The sequence below is a fragment of the Tachypleus tridentatus genome, chromosome 5 (genome assembly GCF_004210375.1).
Source record: "Tachypleus tridentatus isolate NWPU-2018 chromosome 5, ASM421037v1, whole genome shotgun sequence".
NCBI lineage: Eukaryota > Metazoa > Arthropoda > Merostomata > Xiphosura > Limulidae > Tachypleus > Tachypleus tridentatus.
The window spans coordinates 38,429,598-38,456,528 of NC_134829.1; the positions used below are offsets into that span (position 1 = coordinate 38,429,598).

A 26,931-nucleotide genomic window follows, 5' to 3' on the forward strand; every position below is an offset into this window, starting at 1 on the left:
GCTTACATCATGATAACGTATAAAACTTGCGAACTTGGCAGCCTTGCCAATTTATTTATACTGCAAATTAATCCGCTTAGAAGTTATTAGAGTTTAAAACTCTCATAATAATAGTAATAACAATTTTTAATGAGAAGCTATAGTCAAAGTCTACTTGTTTTGTATTATGGCCTCTTAGACTTGGAAAACATAATAGAAGGATAGAATATGAATTACGAAACATAGGTAAAGAAAAGATAATTTCCTTAACAGTAATTGTAATCACCCTTCTAATGTAAATAAGTTCTTTAAAGTGATTACCAGTTACAGTAGATTTATTCATAAAGAAAAAGTGATATACTTCTCGAAAATATTTAGATTTGGTTTGATAAAAAGTCAGTTAGAGTTTATGCATATAAACAAACCTCATTACGACACAATATTACGTAAAATGGGTTATGAAGTCTCAAGATTTTCTCTTCAAGTTTTCATCATTAGGAGAAGAATTATGGGAGATCTGAGACATACATAAATATTTCTTCTAGTTTTATGACGCTCCACCAGTCTCAGACGTAATTAAAAGGTATAGAATTTAACAATATAAGCCCTTCAGCACGTGCTACTGACTCGCCACGTTATGGTGTCCAACAGATTAGCTTTTTTTCAGCTAATCACTTTTTCAACAGACACTCGACAACGTGCAAAACTCGTGCTCTCTCTTTGACCTGGCTAAAATGTCGATTATACAAACACTTCTCCATTAGTTTAATTCGATATAACTGTTAAAAAAAATAAAAATGAACAAGTAGTAATGATTCCTGAATAGGTGAAATGAATAAAATATACGAAAATAAAAAGCAGATTTGTAAATATGGATGAGCTGATATTCCGTATTTGTTTATTTGCTATTTATACAATATTATCAGACACTTAATTTTAGTTTTATATTCAAGATTCTGTTGTCACGAAGTTACCATAATTATTTTGTTCTTGGTCATTCAGGTTGGCATATAGACATGATTATAAAAACCTGGACATAAAGTTTTACTGCTAAGTGGTGAATAAAATCTCATGCAGCCAAACACTCTTTTCTAATGAAGTAGCAAACTATATGTTAAGAGTGCTATTTTAGCTTACATTGGTTTTATGAACAGCATTGCATTGTGGTTAGAAACCGGCAAGGAATGACCTTTTATCATGTGTGAAAGAGATAAATAGATAAATACAAAAGACACGCAAGAAAACGAATAAATAGAAAAATGGGATAGAATAATGGATTAATAAATCATGAATATTTTACTCAGATGATCTCGAAAAGACTTAATTGTGATTATCTTAAAAAACCTGTTTCGATCTTTCACGCATCCCAGTTTAATGTTAAAACATATAGATATACATATATACGTGAAGCACGTGGAAGACATGTTATCTAAAAGAGGTCTCAAAAACATTTTATTTAATTAAGTAATGCTTCAGTGAGGGTACACTAGGAAATGTCACTGGATGTTGACCTTTTACGGAACAGAAAATTCGGCGGCGCGTATTCAACCTCTTTCTGGTTCACAAATGTAACCAATAGTGTGATAAGAAAATAATACACAAAAAATGTTTTGTTATATATTATTTTTATTACAGGACAACTAGTCCCAAAATCCAAGTAAAGAATTGTGTGTCTTTTATTAAACATTTTTATATAAGTAATAAATCAAGAAATAATACGTACTTATATTGGGACTATTGTCAGAATAACAATGAGTTTTTAATACTAGTTTCTAAAGTGTGTATGTGTACTAGCGGGGGTGGTTTCTAACGCAAAAATAAGACGTATTTTCAAAATACAACAAATAATGTCAGTATATTAAAACCGCAAACATTTTCTCTATTGGATGATTAAAGACCGAGTGTAATATGCTGATATCACAAACACTCCTTCTCCATTAGTTTAATTTGATATAACTGTTAAAAAAAATAAAAATGAATGAGTAGTAATGATTCCTGAATAGGTGAAATGAATAAAATATTTAAAAATATGTTTGCTTACCAATACCAACTTAAAATGGATCCCTTTTATACAAATTCGATCGTGTAGCTTAGTATTAAAACAGCAACAACTCCTGTGAATATAATCCAAAATCACAAGGCCCGGCAAGGCCAGGTGGGTTAAAGCGTTCGACTCGAAATCTGATGGTCGCGGGTTCGAATCCCCACCGCACCAAATATGCTTGCCCTTTCAGCCGTGGGTGTGTTCTAATGTGACGGTCAATCCCACTATTCGATGCTAAAAGATTAGCCTAAGAGTTGGCGGTGGGTGTTAGTGACTAGCTGCCTTCTTTCTAGCCTAACACCTAGCCCATGCCTTAATCCGGGTTTGGTTACCTCACTCTGGAAATAATATTGGTGTATTGCGTTACAAATCAATTTAAAATTGAATCTTTATTTACAGAAATATCAAATATTTTTATTTTCTTCAAAATGGCAGAGGGCTCAAAATGGCCAGATGGGTTAAGGCGTTCGACTCGTAATCGCGGGTTTGAATCCACGTCGAACCAAACATACTCGCCCTTTCAGCCGTGGGAGCGTTATAAAGTTACGGTCAATCCCAGAGTAGCCCAAGAGTTGGCGGTGGGTGGTGATGACTAGCTGCCTTCCCTCTAGTCTTAAACTGCTAAATTAGGGGCGGCTAGCGCAGATAGCCCTTGTGCAGCTTTGCGCGAAACTAGAAAAAACAAACAACCAAAATCACAAACTGAAATATTCCAAAGAATTACGGTTTTTGAATATATAATAAAGTTTACTGCACGTAAACAAATAGAATTGGCAATTTAATATAATAATTATTTTCCTTGTTCAACATACTATCTTATATTCTAGCATTCTGTTTGCTTTGCTTGCGATATTGGACAGATATATATATACTTTTGTACATTTCTCTTAGATTTTAGAACACCTTGTGAAGAAGACGCATCTCTGACTTCATGCTGGATTTACAACTGTGAGTATTAGACGATTCGTAAAAGAGCCAAAGATTCGATTTTAATCTCAAAAGGAAGAGCCACTCATCTTATTCTTTGGATAAGAAATATTAATCACACGTTCAGCTTTTAATTTTCTCACGTACCAATACAGACCGAAATCTACTTGGGACCTCACTGGTCTTTGTTTTCAGCACGTTCAAAGCTTAAACGTATTGTTCGATTTATAAACTGAAAAAAAAAAAAAAAAGCAAAAAAAAAGAAGAGATTATTCCAAATGAAAATGACCTAAGTTTCATAAACTGATAGCACGTCTCACATATGGAGGTTTTCATTAAATATGACTTTCAGATAACAACTGCCGTGGAACAGTTTTAAGTTATCAAGTATTTGATCTGGCTGGTTCTTCGAAAAATCTATTATAATATCTATTATAATCGATGCAGTTTGACTCTAGACACTAAAGTGCGCTTTCGTATAGTTCCTTAAAAGCATCTTCCAACTGTCAGTTTTCAATCGTTATATTACTTTGTTATTTTCTCGTATTAAATCCTTTAACTGATTCTGGCCTTGGAACTTATATCAAGCTGATTATGGAATGTAGCTTCGATATGTGCTACACGAGGGCTATCTGCGCTAGCCGTCCCTAATTTAGTAGTGTAAAACTAGAAGGAGGGCAGCTGGTCATCACCACCCATCGCCAACTCTTGGGCCACTCTTTTACCAACGAATAGTGGGATTGGCCGTAACATTATAACGCTCCCACGGCTGAAAAGGTGAGCTTGTTTGGTGTGAGGGGGACTCGAACCCGCGACCGTCGGATTACGAGTCGAGTGCCTTAACCGGACTCCTTGATCAAGTGAGATGTTTAGTAGGGAGAATAACAAATGACATTATTTCCAAATTATTACAATAAAGAAACCACAAAATTTTTTACGAGGTAATATCACATCACAGCTAGGATATTTCACTGACAAATTTATATTTATTGAAGATTCAACTGTAACCGAAAGTAATTGAATATGTTTTTGTTATTTGTAGCCTACCGCGCTTCCACAGATGACTTCGGGCCTTTTCAACTAGTCCATCAGTTCTAGAAAATAGTAATGGTGAATTTGCTATCAGATTGAAGAAACAAGCAACAAGATATATTACTACAGAAGATTATTGTTTGCTCTAAAATCGAGTAAAGTGAATTTGAACATATTTACTTTTGCCGATATTTATACGTTTTAAATAAAATTGTATAAAGATCCTACAGAAAACTCATATGTATAATGTTATTAAAAACTCGCACGCGCACTTGAAGTCGTTTCCTGCGAAGTATTTTCGTAGGAAAATTTGTAATATGATATTTTTGTACATTATAAGGTATCTGTTCTGTAGGCCAATTTAATACCTAAATGTTGTTAATATTCTTGTTATAATGTTATTAAACTGATTTAATAATTTATAACATCATTTTCTTCTAATGTCTGCTCGTCTAAGTTGAATTTTAAGCAGTAACGAATTTTAAAACTATATACAGTGTACAATTGTTGTTGTTTTTATGCTGAAACTTGAAATTTCGCTAATTCAACTATGAAAGAAATATTTAAGAGAGCTTTAAATTGACAGAAATTTGACCCGATTGCCCGTCCTATACCTAGATCTTATGTTCTATGAGGCGGGAAAGGTCAGGTTTAATTACAGGTCACTCTTATTTTTAGTCACGAAATTAAACTCAACCTAAAAGACCTGTTTGTAGCGCTTTATTTTATACCAACTATGCTAATGTTCATTTTTATAATTATATAATTGAAATTTAATATTAGTGGAAGATTTAAATATTAAAAGCTCTAAAAAGACTGAAATAAGAGTTGCCATTTGTAATGGTTTTACAATAAAATTTATGTACTTATTCACTGGCGTTAAGTTTAACCTTATGCAGACTATGTTCCAGGTCTCGTGCTACCATGGCAACTATTTCCTCCATCTTGAATGGTGCTAAACATAGTGGTTTCGATTATGCACTATTATCGTTAATCACTGAAATTTAAGAGTTAACAAACTTCTCCAAAGAATGTCGATGTGCAACTCAAACGAAACGCCTCGATAACATTTCTTTGTGCTATCCAAAGCACGTGAATATTGGCATCCATGAAAGTTTTCAAACAATCCAAAGGCACAAAAACTCGTTGTAGAGACCATATGAAAGCTTTGGTTTCATTTGCTTCTGCTATATTCCCAACTAAAAAAACTTTTGATTTTGGGATGATGATGGAAGATAGTGGATTCGTAGCTTGTGAGCTTTCATCAAGTTCATACTATATTGACCCCCGCTATACCAGCGGTACGTCTACGGATTTGCAACGCCAAAATTAGGGGTTCGATTCCCCTCGGTGGGCTCAGTAGATAGCCTGATGTGGCTTCGCTGGAAGAAAACACACATACTCAAACTGTATCAGTACATAAGCTCAGCTACATCGATCTGGCTGTGTCGTGGTAAAGGAAGGTTCTATTTCTTAAGCCACAGCCTTCAGCTTTTCGTATATAACAACATTGCTTTGGGATGCGTTTTCGAACATTTAAACTATCTTAAATAGCCAACTTTGAAAGTTCTTTCCCTTCCATAGGGTCACTGAAGAACCCCACCTCCTTGGCAAGGCTGTGTGTGTGTGTGTGTGTGGAGGGTCAAATGAACCCTTCTCAAACTGGAGATAAGTACTCCACATCTCAAATATATATATATATATATATGTACAGTCTATTTCTAACATCTATAACAGTCGTGAATAATTATTTTTCATAAGTCAAAACGTATGTTGGTTCATAATTCAGGTACCTTTCATACGAGTTTTACATTAGGAAAACGAAAACGTCTTACTGGTTTAGAATACAAAATTACCGTAAAACTGTTTTTCGTGTCTTTTTATTATTTACATCAACTATTGATAAAATGCATAAAAACTAACTTCATTACGATACAATACGTAAAATCAGTTGTGAGGTCTCTTTACATTGCTTTTTAATTTATCATGTTTTTATCATGTGTCCAAGTTGAATTTCAAGAAGTAACAAGTTTTAAAATGACCTTCAGTGAGGTGTTTGTTTTCTATTATGCTGAATCATAAGTTGTACAATTGTTTGCTATAATTTTACCATATGCCAAACAATATGCGGGGCTCTCTAGAGGCTATTGCAAAATATGAATGACTGTAACAGCTAAGTAAGTTCTACGTAGTTTCAATGAATGTTTAGGATCATTATCTTCCTGGTTTGTTTGTTTTTGAATTTCGCACAAAGCAACTCGAGGGCTATCTGTGCTAGCCGTCCCTAATTTAGCAGTGTAAGACTAGAGGGAAGGCAGCTAGTCATCACCACCCACCGCCAACTCTTGGGTTACTCTTTTACCAACGAATTTTCACATTACCAACGAATGTTTGGGGATTGACCGTCACATTAGTAACCAATAATACCCCACATCACGTATCACAATATGGTGGTATTTGCGCTGGTTCATTATTCCATCTATCTTACAAATATATCCTGTCGCCTCAGCAGAGAAAACACTCCAAACCATCACACTGTCTTCCCCATGCTTCATGGTGAGTGCTATACATTGACGTAAGTTTGTTTCAGTTTTTTTTCCACGCAAAACATACAACCTACGCTAGAACCAGATATTTCAAACTTGGATTCATCCGTCCATAAGACCCTTTTCCAATGATCAACAATCCAGTTTTTGTACAGTTTAGCAAGCAGAAGTCTCTTGACAATCTTTGGAGACCGAAATAAAGTTTTTGTGTTTTTTAACTGATACACAACCAAATATTCCATTATCATTGAGTCTTCTTAATACTTTAGATCTGGACAGTTTTATGTCATTTAGTTTGGTTTTTGAATTTTCGCGCAAAGCTACGCAAGGGTTTTCTGCGCTAGCCGTCTTTAATTTTGCAGTGTAAGACAAGAGGGAAGGCAACTAGTCATCACCACCCACCACCAACTCTTGAGTTACTCTTTTATTAACGAATAGTGGGATTGACCGTCACATTATAAAGCTCTCACGGCTGAAAGGGCGAGCATCTTTGGTGCGACGTGGATTCGAACTCGCGACACTCAGATTACGAGTCGAACGCATTAACCCAACTGGCCCTGCCTGTCCCAGTCTTTTGCCCATTATGAGGGCTTAGCCAACTGGAATAGAATAAACAGTAGTCGAGAAGTTATTTACAGCCAGTAAAAAATTACGGTGCGAGTACTACTATCCCACCCCCACCCAAATACACCCTGACGTCATAGCTAACTGAAAAAGGAACTTACGAAATCAAACTTGACCAACAAACAGGCAGAAAAACGTCGGTAAGTTCTCTTGTGAGCCAATCAGAAGTAAGACCATTCATGAAGTGCATTACTGGCATATTCATAGAATGGTTATCGGAAAAAAATTTGTTAGATTAACAATTTTTAATGTACAAAAAATCCAGTGCGTTCTTGTAACACTATGTTCCAACAATGGCTTTTCTGACACGTTGCCTAACGACAAAAGTATCATTGAAAGTATAAAATGAAATGTGTGGAAAACAAGCTGGAAGAATATTTGCTGATTTCTTAATTTAGTGTTACTATTAATTAAAATGGTTTGTTTTTATTAAAAACACTGGAGATATAACAAAAAATAACTTAATTCAGAAAAAATTTAAGTTTAACATTGAAACGATGTTTTTAGTTTCCTGATAAATTTTATACATTGGGCTCTAGGCCTGGTGATCCAGCTCTACGTCTTTACTTTAAACTCATAATACTAACACTCACTACACTTATAAGGTTTCATGACACTTTTACTCACCGCCCACTTGCAATTCCGTCACTAAAATCGTAATGGACACACAGTTATCGAACTATTCTATCTGGATAAACATATTTTGGCTTTTATGATTCCTTCTACTTCGAAAAATCCAGAGGAACTAAACGTGACATGACACACGCTGGCTTTTATACGGGTGTGATAAATTTTGTGAAAAACTGATGTTTAAGGTGTGAAGTAGATTAAGCTGGTAAACTGTAAGTTTTTGTTAAATTTTGTGTGTTATTTAAATACAGGTTTAGGCCAGTAGTTAAAGAGAAATGACGTGTACAAAATATAGTCCTCAGCTGACAAAATACAGTTTAAAAGTCCTCTCAGTAACGTTTTTATTTCAAATTAAAAGCTGCAACATTTACTTTTAGTTCAAATCTTTCTTAAAATTTATAAATCAGAATTAGGGAAAATATTAATACAGAATATTTTTTGTGGTTGAAATTCTGTTGAGCAAAAAACTAATCATATCGCAGCCAATAATTTGTATTATGGACTAGAACGTGCTCTGGATGAACTATTAGCAACAGGTCCGGCCCCACGTGTTTCCCTAGCCTTCATTGGCCGTGCCGCCTACCATCTCCCCTCTCCGCTATTCAGTCATCATAGGAATTCTGTATATTTATGACCTCAAGAACCTACTAACCTTTTAAAATGCACGTGCTGTACCCCCCTTCCTTTCCCAGTCGCTCTGGTTCTCAAGTTTCGGTACAAGTTTATATGAGTCTGAGGCGAATTAGAAAGTAAAACATAAACACAATACAAGTGTTAACACTGAGATAGCAGAAAACTATGAAACATAAACAAAATGCAAGTATTACCACTGAGATAGCAGAAAACTATGAAATTCGTTGTTTATTATACACTAATACCAGTGATATTTTGATTACACAGTTTTAAAAACTTGTGTAGTTATGTGAGTAAGAAATGTTGATTTTAATTAATTGTTAAAATTTAGCGTTTGTTTGTTTTTCGAATTTTGTTCGAAACTACACGAGCACTTTTCTGATTTAGTAGTGGAAGGTAAGAGGGAAAGCAGCTAATAATCACCTTGGGTTACTGTTTTACCAACGATTGGTTAGAATGATTGTAACATTATAATATCCCCGCGGTTAAAAGAGTGAACATGTTTAGTGGGACGAAATTCGAACCTGCAACCTGCAGATTGCGAGTCGAGTGCCTCAAACACCTGGCCATGCCACGCCTATTAAAGTTTAAATGACACATAAGCTACGAACATTCATATATATATGCATGTATACACACACACACATACATACGTATGTATATATACTTTAATTACATTTTATCAAACGTTCTACAATTTTCTTTGTCAAATTGACAAGACACTAGAATTTTCGTCTACGAAGGCTTCCAAATATCCTAAAACTTCTTCCCTATAGGGAAGAAATGTTACCTTTCTTGCATCTTCGTAATAGTGGTTATCATGTATATATCTTCAGGTACTTCGAGATCTTGTCGCACACGTGTCTAACACATTTATAGAACCACTAGGGAGGGTCACGTGGTCTTTTGTGAGATGTAAAAATTGATGTTTCAGCTTGGGCATAATGTGTGTGTTTTCTTATAGCAAAGTTGCATCGGGCTATCTGTTGAGCCTGCCCAAGTGGATCGAACCGCTGATTTTAGCGTTGTAAATTCATGGACATAGCGCTGTACTAGCGAGAGGCTTTGTGCGTAGTAGTGTCCTGCTGATTTCATTTCATGACGCGTGAGCAGTCTTTCATATGCAGCTGCGAATTGTCGGACAGTAGGGTTGCATTTACAATAACACCATGACGTAACATCAACACAAAAAGAGTTCCAAGTAATCCTGGCTTAATTTATATGCTGAAAGATACTTCGAATAAGGCGAGCATGTTGACACTGAAGTTCCATATTATAAAGTACAAATAACCTAACTCATTCTTTTCCTTCTTGTGCCATTCGTTTCATGTGCACGAAATGCTTCTTTCGCGTGGTTCGTATCCCCGTCGCGCCAAACATGCTCGCCCTTTCAGCCGTGGGGGCGTTATAATGTGATGGTCAATCCCACTATTCGTTGGTAAAAAGAGTAGCCCAAGAGTTGGCGGTGTGTGGTGATGACTAGCTGCCTTCCCTTTAGTCTTACACTTCTAACTTAGGGACGGCTAGCGCAGATAGTCCTCGAGTGGCTTTGTGCGAAATTAAAAACAAACAAACAAAGCTTCTTTCGCAATGCCTGGCGCTCTATCAATCATTTGATACCACTTTCGAATAACAAATGAACGTGGCAGAGCAAGACTGAAGGTACATTTTATAAAACTTTAGGCTCAGTGGAGTAAAACTGAAATGTCAAGACCACTAAAAGGGGAGGATTATTTTTGCGAGTTAATTTCTGTTAATAAGGAACGTTCTTTAAAAACATTTCTAAAGAGGTATCAGGAAATTATTTGTAAATATCAAATATTCTTTATTCAAAGATTGCACAGTAACAGTTCTTTACAAACGTCTGTTCTTTTGTTTCAAAAAACATTCATTTGTTCGTGGCGGAGTTAAAACGATCAACTGTTTTGTACAGTTTTGTGCTCTTTACGGCTTAGGACTAACACGCACGTGGTAAATGTGGGTTACAAGTACATGATGTTTAACAATGTTCTGCACAGATCTTCTTGAAGTAACTGGATCGAGAGTAACATTGTCAGCTGTGCTTGAGTTGGTGTACTTTTGTACGGATGTTCTTTTTTGGCAAACTGCAAATGTATAACGTGTATTTGGATCAATAACTCACTAACACCATTTATTTATGAGCATTTAATTTCAAATATCCAAACGCTTTTCCGTGTGTGATATCAGTTTATTTTATTCACATAAAATTAATTTAGTTATAACGAACATTATCTTGGCTTTGAATTTCTCTCGAAGCTACACGAGGACTCTCTGCGCTAGCCGTCTCTAATTTAGCAGCGAAAGACCAGAGAACAGGCAGCTAGTCATCACCACCCTCCGCTACCTCTTGGGCTACTCGTTCATCAAATAATAGTAGGATTGACCGTGACATTATAACGCGTCCACGGCTGAAAGGTCAAGCATGTTTGGTGGGAAGGTGATTCCAACTCGAGATTAGAACCAAACGCCATATCCACCTTGCCATGCTGGGTCCAAACATTATCTAGTACATGGGTAAACACTTGCTACATGTGGCCAGTGGAGAGCACAATTGTGGCCAGCTCGATTTTAGGAATCAACTTTTTCCACCATTTATTTTTTTATCGCAAATTTGATAATCAGCAACTTCACTGCCTCACGTGATCACTAATGTTGTGCGCTTCATCACTGCGACAGACTCCGCCCATTTTGTAACGTCAGTCTGGTTTATATGTTTGTACTCGAGTGTGCATTGTTTTGCATCCGCTTGCAAACATATTTTTATTATGCAACTTTCAAGTGTTTAAATATATTTTGTTTTTAATCCCATAATGTGGATAAGTAAATAATTCAAAAACGAAACAATCCAGATGGTGGTGAACACTCAGAAAATAAAGACAGTTTAATTGATTCTGGTGTTACTGCTGATAAGAGATTGATGTGTGACTGTAAAAATGTGAAACGAGATTAATGAAAGTTGGAAATTGAAATTTACAGTGATTGAAGCAAATACTAAACCAGTGTGTCTTTTTTGTAACAACGTTTTTAGGAACAATAAAGTATACAATCTTAAACAACACTTTAATAATTTTCGCAACGAATTTGATGTAAAATTTTCAGTTGATAGCAAAAATCGTATGAGTGAAATTAACCGTCTGAAAGCACAACTTCATGAACAAAAGGGAGGCCTTAAAAGATTTTTATCATCGATAGAACGAGTTATGGTAGCTAGCTGTAAAGTAGCTTGGATTCTAGCTGAATAAAATAAATCTTTTTCTGATGCTGAACTAGTGAAAGAAATATTGATTGTGGTCATTGAAACTCTGTTAGAGAATTGTGATTCAAAAATAAAAGATATTCTTCAAATGGTAAATAATTTACAATTAAGTCGAAGAACAATTGTCTGCAGAATGCTAGAGTTAGCGAAAGACATAGAAAATCTGTTGCTTGAACAACTAAAGACTGTTTGTATTTTTCTTCAGCTCCAGATGAGTCAACAGATGTTAGTGACACTGCACAGTTGATATTTTGGGTTCGAAATGTAACTTCAGATCTTCAAGTGAGAAAAAAAAAAATGCTTGGCCTTTGTGGATCACGAGATCGAACATGTGAAAAAAAACTTTTGAAAAATTTCTTGAAATGTCAAACACATTCAAACTGGATTTTTTAAAAACTGGTCTTTGTCACAACAGACTGTGCTCCATGACTAGTGCGAAATTAGGATTTATTTCTCTTTCAAAGTCTAATAATTTATAGTTTCTCCGTCAGATATCACCAACTCTCTTTCTTAATTTCTGATCTTGATATTTCTGAAACGTTTGGGAAAAAAAAAAAGTTTCAGCAAGCTGGTAATTCATACATTCTGTGTTCCAGACTATTTCACATGAGGGAAAAAATCACAAAAACGCGTCAATTTATATTAATATTAAACAAGAAACTACATCAAAACTATGGCATATTGACTCTCTCTACCTTGAATGATCTAAAACCCACTCAAGCTTTTAGCTCGTTCTTAAACCTACTTAGAGTCATTCAAACGTCTTTAAATAAATATATTGTGACCTCAAAAATTAAAACATGCTCTTCGTTAGGATGTGAAAACCCAACAGGTTTTATCATCACATAGTCTTAGATTATCCACGTGTTTTCTGGCTCAGCCTCCACCAAACATAACCCTAGTTTATAATCAGTGTGATCAGGAAACAAGCTCACGCGAAGGCTTGGGGGGGGGGAACACACGCACGAAACAACAACAATAGAATACAATAACATAACAATACAAAGTTAGACACTCAGTAGCGACAGTTTCAGTACTTCATTCATGACACACTGTTGACTTCATATACTATTTTTTTTTCTGTCATATTTACTGATAAGTTTCAGAATTAGCTTCAGGATACTCAGCAGCCTATCCATGCCTATCTGTTACGTAATTGAATGCGATCTTCTTTACAAAAAGAAAATTCGAAAGGATTGTTTTATTTTTTAAAGCACACTTACCGCTGTACCAACACGGGACAGTAATTTATTTGAATCGGTCGTATTGTCATATTTGTTTCAACAGCTCAAAGCGTATTCCCCAAGTTATAAATACGTGAGTCTGTTTTTTAATATCCATAGTCGGAAAAAAACCGTTCCCTCTGGGCGTCGCGCCAAATTTTGAAGCATTACGTCCTAGAAGACGCTGAATGGTAGATATAAACTACCTAACCCTACTATTTTGAATTTTTTTTTTTACATTTAAAATCCATGTAGTATGTAAAAGATACAGCTGTATATAGCAGTAATGGTTTTAGAGGTTTCAGCGTTTCCATAATCCTCCAGAATCAATATCATACACCTTGCTTTCTTATAATCTAATTCAATGTTGACCTCTAAGGTCACTTCTCTTTCTTATTCTTTCTCCATTTCCAGCATCATTTCTTCACTTCTAATTAATATGATTTGCTTTATTTGAACATGAATTAAAAAGCAACCCGACATGACCAAGTAGTTAAGGCGTTCGACTTGTCATCCGAGTATTGCGGGCTCGAATCCCCGTCACACTAAAACATCCCTTTTAGCCGTGGGAGCGTTATAATGTAACGGTCAATCCAACTATTCGTTGGTAAAAGAGTAGCCCAAAGGTTGGCGGTGGGTGGTGATAACTAGCGGCCTTCCCTCTAGTCTTACACCGCTAAATTAGGGACGGCTAGCGCAGATAGCCCTCGTGTAGCTTTGCGCGAAATTCAAAACAAACAAACAATTCTACTAGCAAAACTATCTGTCTTCGCTCGAGGTTATTAGGTTGATAATGTGTGTATTCTGAACTCTTTCAACAAAAAAGTATAACTTAGATATTTGATAAGCAATGTGGTATAAAAGCCATTGTTGGAATGCATTGTTACCAAAACGTACTGGCTCTTCTATACGTTAAAAGTTGTTATATGAGGAAACACTTCTTTTTTGTGTGGGTTTTTGCTAGCTTCCCTCATTAAAGAGAAGAACACGCATATTACGCAAGTAATAATACCCAGTTGAACACCCTCAGGATGCACTTACTATGGTTGCAAAATTTCAGGTTTTTAGGTTCTTTCTTCTTGGAGTTATTGCGGTCACATACAGACCCAATGTCACACCCCTTTTGTTACTATTATTACATATAAATCATGGAGTTTTCTTTACTTCTGTTGCGTCATAGTATGATTCTAGCATATAATAATCTTAAGTTTTTGTGGTTTTTTTTATTTTAGAGCAAGGCCACATTAAGCTAGATATTGTGTCTACCTCAGGAAATCGATCACCGGATTTTAACGTCGCAAGTCTGTAAACTTACTGCTGACCCACTGAGAGACGACATATCTTAAAGAAAAAGAGCTTGTGATGGCTTAACATTTCTTAAGCTTGAAGTTATTTAAAACAAACTGTATTTTGTAAGACGTTATTACAGAGGTTTATTATGTTTTTAACACCACTTTATTCAGTCATTTGAGGTTCTGTTGAGAACACTGACGACGATGTGTTTCGATCGATACAGAGCTCAACAGGTCCGCTTGAATACAACAAATACAATAGTGGCTGTATCACTGTATATAAAAGTCATTTGTTGTAACAACGTACGTTATTGTGAAAACCACTTCTCTGTTTTTTTGTGTGCCAACCGGCTTAATAAACTTTGTATTGAGCGAAGCTCCTCGTCGGCAAAGGATATGGTAGACACAGAGTGGTTGAAATACAATTATATAGTTTTATTTTTCTTGAGAAAAAACACCTATGGTAAAGAATAAATAATACAGTGTTAATTATATAATAAACCTGATATTGATGTCTTATGACAAGTATAAGTTATATGAATAAAATTAAAAAGAATATAAGTTAAAATCATTATACAACAAATATTTATTGAAACAGGGAGTTACCCTATATATATATATATATATGTATATATGTGTGTGTGTGTGTGTGTGTGTTTCGATGTTCAATGATATCATTTTCGAGAAGAACTGAGGTATGGCTGGGTCTAAAAGCCCACGTTATCATTTATATTCCTGCAATGCCATCTGGGCTATCCAAAGTTACAGGACATCTGTTCAGTAGTTTATTTTTTCTAGATTTGACCCTTCTTTCTTGTTTATTCGTTATCTTTGTTTATTTTTATTTCGATAGTTTCTTTCACATGTAACTTATTTTAAATTTTACTTTAATGAACCCGGCATGGCCAGGTGGTTAGGGCACTCGACTCGTAATCCGAGGGTCGCGGGTTCGAATCCCCGTCATATCAAACATACTCGCCATTTCAACCATGGGGGCGTTTATAATGTGACGGTCAATCCAACTATTCGTTGGTAAAAGAGTAGCCTAAGAGTTGGCGGTGGGTGGTAACGACTAGCTGTCTTCCCTCTGGCTTACATCGCTAACGCAGATAGCCCTTGTGTAAATTTACACGAATTTAAAAAAAAGCCTAACCAAATGTACCTTATTTATCAACTTAATATCAGTCCAGTCTACAACTGTATGTATAGACATATTACACGAGTGCACTTTTAAATTGTTTGCAACTATAATTATTTAAAAGAAAATTCGATAAACATGTCTTTTTTATATAGTCACTAACATTACTCGTTTTCGTTATCTTTGAAAAAATAAACTGACAGTATCGCATCACAACACTTTAGCATCCGGTCTTTAAGCACCGATGCTCGTTTTCAGCTGTTTCAAGTAACGGTAAGATTATTGGTGAAAGTTAGACAATAATGAAAAATTGATGAAATTTTTCTTCCTTGATGTCTAGTACGAAATATGAAACCTGTTGCGATATTTCTCTATTTTATTTGGTTCATCCTCTTAAAGAATCCTCCTGGTCAGTGTTATTGAAATCATATACCAAGAAAGCAATTTATAAAATGATACTTCAGGGCGAAAGAATACCTTTTAGAGATTATTTTCGCCCTCTCCTAATAGAGTGTGAACATATAACCTATGTAAATCAATCATGGCGTCTACCTCCATCCTGTGTGTCGACGATTATGGTTATCCATTGTTTTCTGTTCTCTGCTGTCTCTACCAGTTTCATAATGTGAGCTCTTCATCACTGAACCTTCTTCTGATGCCATCGAGCCAGACGAGTCTTTGTTTGCCTCTCGTTTTTTTACCTTTAATTTCGCCCACCACAATCCCTGCCAACGACCCCTGGAATGTAACTGTAGGCCCAAAAGTTTCTTTATTTGCTCACCAGCCGACTTTGTTTTTACTCATTTAACGTCCACTCTTCTGTGTAGCCGATTCTCATCATTCGTCTATAACACAACATTTCAAATATTTTCAACTGTCGTTTTATTTCAACAGAGGGACCATTCTTTATAAACACGCGATTCTTTACATAATTTCTATTTTTTTTGTACAGTTGTTTGTTAAGTTTTTATAATCGTCTTTTCATTAATCCAAGTTTATATTTTACACGCACTTTTCTTTCTCGGGCCCAACTTCTGTTCTTATTTTTAGATTTATCTCGTCTACGGCATTCGTTCTTGCAAACGTTTTCTTTCAGTAATATATCAAATCAGGTTTTAGTCTTTATCATAAAGTCCTTGGCTGTATTATTATTCTTTTTTTTTTATAAATTATTCTAAATTCCATTTTTGCCCTGCAGGGGTGAGGCTTCTGTGTTCAATTTCAGTTTTAGTCTCACTTGCTTCAAACTTGTTTGTAACCAGAACGACAGTCTACTTTTATATGTGCCTAAAATATTGTTGTATATTTTCCTGAAATGTTGGGTAATCGATTTTTATTTTTCTTTATTTTCATCATTCTGTGGTGGTCTACAAGTATAGAGATATTTGGTGTGATATTACCCGTCACCTAACATGTTCGCCCTTTCAGCCTTGGAAGCGTCATAACGTATCGGTTAATCCCACTATTCGTTCATAACAAAAGTAGTCCAATTGTAAGTGATCCTGACTTTCTAGCTTCCCTCTACTCTTGTACTGCTAACTTAGGAACGGCTAGTTCAGATAGTCCTCGTGTAGCTTTGTGCGAGATTCAAACACAAATTTCACAGAATTGTACCAAGTTATCTTTTCTTCGCATTAAAGTTACCCATTAATATCACTGCCTGCATATGTAGCTTCCTTAACATGTTACTGAAAACTTTCGAATTCCTTTTCTTCACTATCAAGTGTAAGCGCATAAACCTGTATGACGTTTAAATCAAAGGGTTTTACAAAGAACTTAATAATATTACCATGTCAAAGACAGATCCCAAACCCTTCACTTAAATACATGATTCCTCTTTCACTAGCAGACATAGTCCTCTGTGGTGTTCATCTTATCCTGGATACACGGGTTTACACTGTTCATCCATAAGAGTTTGGGAGCTACTTAACCTGTTATCACACTTCAAATGTTTCATCACCTCCTATATGTTTCTGAAACTTTCAGTCCTCTGTAGTCATAATATTACACGTTTTAATTGACGTTCGTATCGATCTTTTCTATCATAAGGTCCCTCTTTGGTACTTTAATTGGTGCAGCACTATAGGAAGTCCACAGTAATAACCCTTACCAGCGGTACATCATCACAGAGGTACCTTTTACAGGAACACAAGAATCGCATTCGGTTGTGTACGTCACAACGTACTCCACACCAATATGTTTCATACTCCACCATGAACCCATTCATTGTTTTATTCGAGCTTCCCATAGCTAAACTGGGCTGAATAAAGGGGCAGTAGGACGCCCGGATTCGTTCAACATCCAACAGCTTTTTTCGCCACTGATCAGGTGACTAAACGGTGCTTATCGCAATAACTTTAGGTGACGAATGAAACGTGTAAACATCTTCAGATTGAAACCTCCGTGTTTCTGTATACATTTGTAAGAACTTGAGAGTGAAAACAAAATCGACAATCTTATAATATGCTAACTATCCTACATCTACGGAGATTCGAACCCGCGCCCCTCAGATTACGCCTTAACCCACCTGGCAATGTCGAGCCATTAAATGCTTTTTCATTTATTTTATTTTAATTCTTTATTATTTGAATTCGAAGTACTTTTACTGCCATTCAAACAAATTGACGACAGTTCAAACAACTAAAGCTTTGACGGAATAAATTTCAATAAATCATTCTGAGAAGGCCCGGCATGGCCAGGTGGTTACAGTACTCGACTCGTAATCTAAGGAGTAATCAAGACAGTTTGTGTTCAACAATGTACTATGTAACAATACATTAAGAAAAGTAAGACAGTTTGTGTCCAACAATGTACTATGTAACAATACATTAAGAAAAGTAAGACAGTTTGTGTCCAACAATGTACTATGTAACAATACATTAAGAAAAGTAAGACAGTTTGTGTCCAACAATGTACTATGTAACAATACATTAAGAAAAGTAAGACAGTTTGTGTCCAACAATGTACCATGTAACAATACATTAAGAAAAGTAAGGCAGTTTGTGTCCAACAATGTACTATGTAACAATACATTAAGAAAAGTAAGACAGTTTGTGTCCAACAATGTACTATGTAACAATACATTAAGAAAAGTAAGACAGTTTGTGTCCAACAATGTACTATGTAACAATACATTAAGAAAAGTAAGACAGTTTGTGTCCAACAATGTACTATGTAACAATACATTAAGAAAAGTAAGGCAGTTTGTGTCCAACAATGTACTATGTAACAATACATTAAGAAAAGTAAGACAGTTTGTGTCCAACAATGTACTATGTAACAATACATTAAGAAAAGTAAGACAGTTTGTGTCCAACAATGTACTATGTAACAATACATTAAGAAAAGTAAGACAGTTTGTGTCCAACAATGTACTATGTAACAATACATTAAGAAAAGTAAGACAGTTTGTGTCCAACAATGTACTATGTAACAATACATTAAGAAAAGTAAGACAGTTTGTGTCCAACAGTCTGTTACATAACAATACATTAAGAAAAGTAAGACAGATTGTGTCCAACAGTCTGGTATATAACAATAGATTAAGGAAAGTAAGACAGTGTGTGTCCAACAATGTACTACATAACAATACATTAGGAAAAGTAAGACACTTTGTGTCCTATAATCCACTACATAAAATACATTAAGAAAAGTAAGACAATTTCTAGTAATATACTACCCAACAATACATTAATAGAGTACTATGGTATCCATTATGCTGTAATTTCAAACATTGTTTTGATACGATAACATCCATTACATTCTAATTCATAACAATACACTCGATAGTCTACTACATAACAGTGTATATTGTTGAGTACATCAATATTCAGTACGCCAATCTACATAAACATGCGCTAAATAGACAAGACAAAAACATCTTTATTCACACATGATTTGTTATATTTAATCTCATCTGTCACAAATACCTTCAGTTTCGAATATGGCTTTAGCTAATTTGCTTTATTTTTGCAATCTCTTATCACACCAAGAATGTTCGTGTGTGCGAATTCTATCCATTTTCAGATAAGAAAGTGTGTAGTTATATGTATTAATTTAAAATGACGCGTGTTATTTAACCAATTTTTACAGTATACTCTTCTCCGCTCTTATTGTGACTCGTTGTTTTTTAATGGACTCATTCTACACATTTGCATGATAACGTGCGTGTCATTCAACACATTTGATTGGTTAAAAATAAAACGCAAGTTACATGATAACGTACGTGTATATTTTATTTCATTATTCCTATTTTAATATTTTCTTAAGGTTGTTATGCTCTGATTAGTTGTCTCTAAATCCTTGTTTTTTTTTGTCTCTTAGTTTCTTCATTGTTTGTGTAATCTGATAAATATATATCCATACTTGTACTTTATTTGTTGTTCCTTGAAATATACGATATTTTATTTGTTATTGTTATAAATATACACTTAGTACAGTTCAAACAAATCTAACATGCTCCAAGTGCTAACAAAGTTCGACTATGATGCGTATGGCTTCGTGCAGTGAAGTTAAAAACTGATTAAAATCAGTGAAGTAAACCGACGGTCGCGGGTTCGAATCCCCGTCGCACCAAACATGCTCGCCATTTCAGTCGTGGGAGGGTTATAATGTGATGGTCAGGCCCATTATTCGTTGGTAAAAGGGTATCTCAAGAGTTGGCGGTGGGTAGTTATGACTAGTTGCCTTCCCTCTAGAGTCTAGCCTTACCCTGCTAAATTAGAGACGGCTAGCGCAGATAGCCCTCGCGTAGCTTTGCACGAAATTCAAAACAAACCAAACCAATTTCGGTCAGTGAAAAAAAAAAAAAAAAGCAGTTGGAATGCCAGTTGCCCCATCGTGACAACATCCATGAAAAGTTTCATTTAAACTTAAGTTTAAGTTCTTCGTTTACTTTCACGGCCCTTTTACTTGAGTTTTTAAGAGTATATTTAATATTCAGAGCCACACGATTTTATTCTTTTTAAGCGAAATTCACAAAAAAAGAAACTACAAAAATTCCAGTTAATGACTGGAAAAAAACAAAAAAAACTAGAGTTACGTATTAATTAGAGCTGATAATGTAACTTTACGTTGTCAGTAATTTTAATCAACTGAGTTAAGTATAAACAAAAAGTAACAGATTGCACAACGCAAACTTCCATTTTTTTTGGCCAGTCTTCCAGAAGAAGAAAAAATTAACAAAAAAAAAAAGACGTATGATATTACAATTTGTCCAAAATATATTTATATTTGGCTTCCATTATGTTTTATTATTTTTTAAATTAATACGTTCCATGTTTTCTTTTTCAGAAGTTTGTAATTTCATAGCTTCTAAATAAAAAAAGAATCTTTATCACAATAATTTAAAAAATAGACTTTTTTTCTCTCTCTTTTGAACGTGACCACGCACTGGCATGAACTTGACCAGTCGACTGTAAGAAGTTTAATGATATTTAAAGACGCATTTCTGCATATTGATATTCTAAAGGTACAGCATCCTGATTTTTGTCACCTCAGTTCTTCACGTGCATGTATTTAATATTGCACTCACGATGGGTTTGTTAACCTTACCCATCCCAGTGGCACAGCGACATGTTAAAAAGCATGTTCATGAAGTCGATGGATCTAAAGTTAAAGTCACGTCTTATAGTTTGTTTTGTTTTAAATTTCGAACAAAGCTGCACGAAGGATATCTGCTCCGACAGCCCCTAATTGTGGAGCGATAGACTAGAGGAAAAGCAGCTAGTTATCACAACCCACCGCCAGCTCTTGGGCTACAAGTGAAAAGTGGAATTAACCGTCATATTATAACCGTCGTATTAACGCTACCTCTTTTAGAAGGGGAGCAAGTTTTGTGGGACGGGGATACGAATCCGTGACCTTAAGCACCTTAACCACCTGGCCATATTAAAAATACTAATACATCAATACATACATATATCATTGGTATGTATAACCGAATATAGTTTATTTTAAAAATCGTAAACATTTTACTAAAAAAATTGTATTTTCCAAGTGATTTTTTTAAATACTGATAACAGTTTACCCTAAGTTATTTACACTTACCGAACGCTAGAAACTGTGTTTCGATATCAGTGGTGGGAACATCACAGATAACTTTTGTCTAGCTTTGAGTTCAACTACAAACAAACTAAAAAAAGTTAGATTTTTTAGTTATGTCTCGTAAATAAATCTGTCATGCGACATATTAATATATTTTTTTCTAGTCTCACTGTTCTCCGCAAGCACAGCAGTAAGTCCATACAACGCTAAAATCAGGAGTTCGATTCCCCTTGGTGGACTCAGCCGATAGCTTGATGTGGCTTTGCTCTGAGAAAAAATACACACACAAAAATGTACGTAACCATCAACTTATTTTGACCTTAGCGCCATCTGCTAGGACGTTGTGTAACTTTCATATCTAAGCAGCATTGGAGTAGATATAACAGTTATAAAACTTCGAATAACATTTTTCTGGGAATTATAGCAAAGATAGAAAAGTATGAAGTACATACATGATATGCCGATGTACCTGTAGTACAAATAAAACCTCATTTAAAAAAACTGTTAAAATAGTAAATTAAGTTGCGTTTGTTTTATTGGTTGTTGTTTTTTTAATTTCGCGCAAAGCTATCACTCTACTCTATCCGTCCCTAAGTTTGCAGTACAAGACTAGAAGAAAGGCAGCTAGCCATTACCACCCACCGCCAACTGTTGAGCTACTCTTTTACCAACGAATAGTGGGATTGACCATCACATTATAATGCCCCCACGACTGAAAGGACGAGCATGTTTGGTGCGGCAGGGATTCAACTCTGCGACCCTCAGATTACGAGTCAAGAACCTTAACCACCTGGCGATGCCGGGTCCCTCATCGTCCTTAATCTAACGGAAATATTCTGGTAAAACTGTTTAAGAGAAAATAGTATATGTATTTTCTCAACATAATACATTAATGTCGTATAGAGTTAATTATTCTTTTGTTATTAGAGCATGTTGTTTTAGGTAGACTCTTATTTTATCTTTAATTTGAAAAGTATTTTAAGAAGATTCATTCTTTAATTATTAATGTGTGTGTGTTTTTCATATAGCAAAGCCACAAAGGGCTATCTGCTCAGCCCACCGAGGGGAATCGAGCCTCTGATTTTAGCGTTGTAAATCCGGAGGCATACCGCTGTACTAGCGGGGGGTATTTTAATTATTAAATAATCATTTTAGATAAATACTTGATTTCTCTTTTATAACGAGAGAGTGCTGTTGCAGGCAAACAGGCGTTTTATCTCGAATTACAAGATAATATCATGTTAGGCAAAGAGTTTTTCTCTACGATTGTAAGATAATATTACATAAGTGATTTTTTTTTCTTTTTTGATTATAAGAACATATTGTTTCATCTCTCACTGTCAGAAATTTTTAAGTAAATATTTTTTTAATTACACTGCACAACAAAGTTTTTGCTTCTTAAAAACTGTTGAGTATTCCTTACAGATGGCCCGGCATGGCCAAGTGTGTTAAGGCGTGCGACTCGTAATCTGAGGGTCGCGAGTTCGCATCCTCGTGGTGCCAAACATGTCCGCCCTTTCAGCGGTGGGAGCGTTATAATGTGACGGTCAATCCTACTATTCGTTGCTAAAAGAGTAGCCCAAGACTTGGCGGTGGGTGGTGATGACTAGCTGCCTTCCCTCTAATTTTACGTTGCTGCTGATCACGAAAATCACATCAAAATTTGCCCATCACGTACCGTTTCATGGAAATATTGAGTTTTGCTACATTGGAAAAACGATATCAGGGCAACTGGAATCAGTTAATGTTTGCTGACCACTGTTGGACACTGCAAAGTGATACGCCGGTCATTGAATACAAACGAAAATCAGGAGCAAAACACTTTTAATTATGTTGAACTTAATAGCGTATTAGAAACATAAACGCAATTAAATACGTTATTGCCGGTAAACAGTTAACCGTCTATTTCTCAGAGTTTCTACGTGATGAAGCAAAACCAAAACTATATTTGTGCATACCCACCAGGTACCTGTCACAATCAGCAAAAAAACTATTTGAAAAAATGAAGATTAGAATTTTATCATTTCTTGATAGACATTCAGTTTTGTCTCCTTCTCAATTTGCTTTTCAGGAAGCAAAACTTAAAAAAAAAAAATTGTTGTGCGGTGCTGTATTTAATCGTGAGACAATATTAATTAGGTTTACAGTTGTTTCCTTTCTAATTATGATGTAATATTCTTTGGTAAACAGGGGTGATTATTTATTTTCCTTTACTTGGTAGCGAATTTTAAGAATAATATTAAACTCCTGTACAGTGTAAAGATGGTATATATATTTTCATTATTAAATAAAAAATATATGTTATTTTTCAAGAAATATTCAGAACGTTTTTAAGCTACAACCTTTTTTATTGTGACTAAAGTAGGTTGTAAATAGTCATTTTTCTAATATTGAGAGTATGTTAGCTAGGGCAGAAGAGCTTATTTCTTCGTTTATAATAATTTATTCAAGTGTGTGTTTTTCTTATAACAAAGCTACATAGGGCTATTTACTGAGTCCACCGGGGTGAATTGAACGCCTGATTTTAGCGTTATAAATACGCAGACTTATTCAAGTATTCTCTTTTTTTATGTATAGTTAAGCATAAAACCGCACGATGCGCTATCTGTGCTCTACCCATCACGGGTATCGAAACCCGGTTTCTAGCTTTATAAGTCAGCAGACATACCGCTGTGCCACTGAGAGATGTTCTTATTTTCACCGTTTCGAGATCAATGTACTTGAAAAGGTTTTTCTTTTTTTATTATTTTGAAGTTAAGTATAAAGCTACACAATGAGTTATCTGTGCTCTACCCATCACGGGTATCGAATAATAAGAAAAACACAAAACATAAACTAAGAATGTTTGTGATTCATTTTGGTTAATTTATTATTAATAGAAAGATTCCAGTTACAGTGATTTATTGTGTGGATTTTTCATGTAAATACCAGTAGTTTTTGAGTTTACTTAGTGGTAATTGAAAAAAAAAAAGTGAGGTATTATAACCATGACAATCAGTGATTATAAGTAGTTACGAAAGCAGCGGGAGTTTCTCATTGGTTAACCTTTCTCTGGCAACCACATTCAAACAAGGAAGGTTGATGTCTTCCTGTTGCTGTCTCTGATCTGAATGCTTAGTCTAGGTGTCACTGAAGTCGTTGTAGGTGTCACTGAAGTCGTTGTAGGTGTCACTGAAGTCGTTCTAGGTGTTACGCAAGTCGTTGTTCAATTTGAAAATTCAAAATATCGAAGTTTATCCTTTTATACTATCTAACCTTAGAATAATAATTTTCGTTTTATACATATATATAAATATGTACTCAATAATATAAAAAACACTCTTGTATTCTATGTACAATAAATTCCAAACAAAAAAAATTGTTTTATATGACGTTTAATTTCGTAAGAGAACGCAAAGCGTTTTGAAGATATCGAGAAATCCTCTCGGAATAAATGTACAGCAGAGCTGGCTAATACGAACATTTATAACTTATACTTAAAACCTCAATAAAAGTAACAACGTGTTGACTTGTTTAGGTCGTCACAAGGCAAAGAACCATCTCAGCCTGATTATGGCCTAAAGAGGTTGAAACGCGTTTCACTTTTATTAAGTTTGTGAATAAACGTTTTTAATACCCCGTCAGCCGTTTCTTTTGTAGACAAAACGTTTCTACTGCTTCATAAATCAGAGCTATATCTGGTCTTCAAAATGGTCAAATTCTGTCTACTGTAGAAAGCAGACGAAGGAATTTAAGTCCAATTTATTGATAAGCGGTTTCTTTCAGACAAAGTGCGGTCTGTATCCAACTTCGTCTCTCTATATTGTAGCATCCAAAATTAGCATTAAAACATTCGCTCTTTATCGTGTTGCCAAAAGATAAAGTAAAAGTGCAATCAGTGTATGTGAATTATGTACATTTCATAAACATATATATCTATATATGATATAGATATAATATTTATATATGATATATAGCTGAGTTTAAACACAGTTTTAGAAGAAAAAAGTTCATTACTTGTAATTAACTTCGTTATTAAGCACTTAAATCAATTATTTATAATTTATAACCTGGAAATTGACAGAAATACAACTGTCACGATGAGAGATCAACATTTTTGTAATGAAACGGATTAATTTTTGTTTTATTTATATCTACTGTTATTACAAAACTGAATTCACGTTAACTGCGAGCTTGATCGGATGAGTGGGGGGGAATTAATTCTGTAGATAAATTATATAATACTTCTATTATTTAAACATAATTCTTCCAAACGTTTTTAACTTTGACTTACCGCTCAGAAGGTATACAGATTAGTGTCTTAGCTTTGTTTATGTTAGTCGGTTAAGAGTCTAGCAGACTGATCTGTTCTTGTTTTTTATTTGTTTTTGTCGTGGTTACATACCGCATAATTTAATAGATTCAATATTAAGGTACATTAAGGAGATATTTGATACATTCAGATTTCTAATAAACGGGATTACTTTAGACATGGCCCCGGCATGGCCAGGTGGTTAATGCATTCGACTCGTAATCCCCGTCGCACAAAACATGCTCGCCCTTCCAGCCGTGGGGAAGTTATAACGTCGGTCAATCCCACTATTCGTTGGTAAAAGAGTAGCCCAAGAGTTGGCGGTGGGTGGTGATGACTAGCTGCCTTCCATCTAGTCTTACACTGCTAAATTAGGGATAGCCCTCATGTAGCTCTGCGCGAAATTCAAAACAAATAAACAAATGTTAGACATTTTTAACACAAGGTACACTTTTTCCATTGTTTTAATATTTGTATACCTTTATATCTTAGAGGAATAGTTGTTGTTGTTGTTTTTTATGTTAGTAACAGATGTTTTGGTATCGCATGGTGCTCGTAAATTACTTCTGTATTTGCACTAAATAATACAATAACTCAAGATCTGTGTAGTTAATGACAAAAACTTCGATGTTATTGTTATTTTTATTTTTGTTAAGTACGAAGTTATGTAGCGGGACAACGGGCTTTCTGTGTTGTTCCCAATGAGGGTCAGGAAAAGCCATTTTTAATATTACAAGCCTTTTAGACCTGCCGCATTATTTTTGTGTTCATTTACTACACCGTCTCTGATAAATTTATTATTTTATTAATTGTTGAATTATTTTATAAATCACAGGAAAAGAAATGAAAAGAAGAAATATTTTGATAACTATAACTCAATCCTTGTTTGTATGTAATTTAACTTATAGTACATCCCACCCTAACATACAACATTACCCCGAAAATCAGGAAAAGACATAGTTACCCCCCCCCCTTCCCCAGTGGCATAGCGGTATGTCTACGTACTCATTCCTCAAAAAAACCGCACTCGTGGTGGGCTGAGCAAAGATAGCAATTGTGTAGCTTTGTGCTGAATCTTAAACAAACAAACAAGACGTAACTAAAGAACCGATTGTCACGCCCCTATACACTTTTAATTGCGTAAATAATGTAATAACATAAAATTATACTGCAGTCTAAGCTGTTGTAATATGTTGGTAAAGTTCGGTTATATTATATTGAAATAAAAACTTGTATAGATTGTAAAAGTA

General features: G+C 35.0%; 1 long non-coding RNA gene across 2 annotated transcripts in view; it reads left to right on the forward strand.

Annotated features, from left to right (window-relative positions):
• The window catches only part of LOC143250963 (uncharacterized), a 42,896-nt gene extending 20,688 nt beyond the window's left edge, over nt 1–22,208 (forward strand). The window contains exons 2-4 of one of the 2 annotated variants that reach the window (XR_013028453.1): nt 2,915–2,971; nt 3,993–4,137; nt 21,555–22,208. This is a non-coding gene — a long non-coding RNA (uncharacterized LOC143250963). Of the gene's footprint in view, nt 1–2,914; nt 2,972–3,992; nt 11,490–21,554 lie in introns of those variants that run through there. The other variant, XR_013028452.1, reaches the window with a different exon arrangement.
• Nucleotides 22,209–26,931: the final 4,723 nt, after the last annotated feature.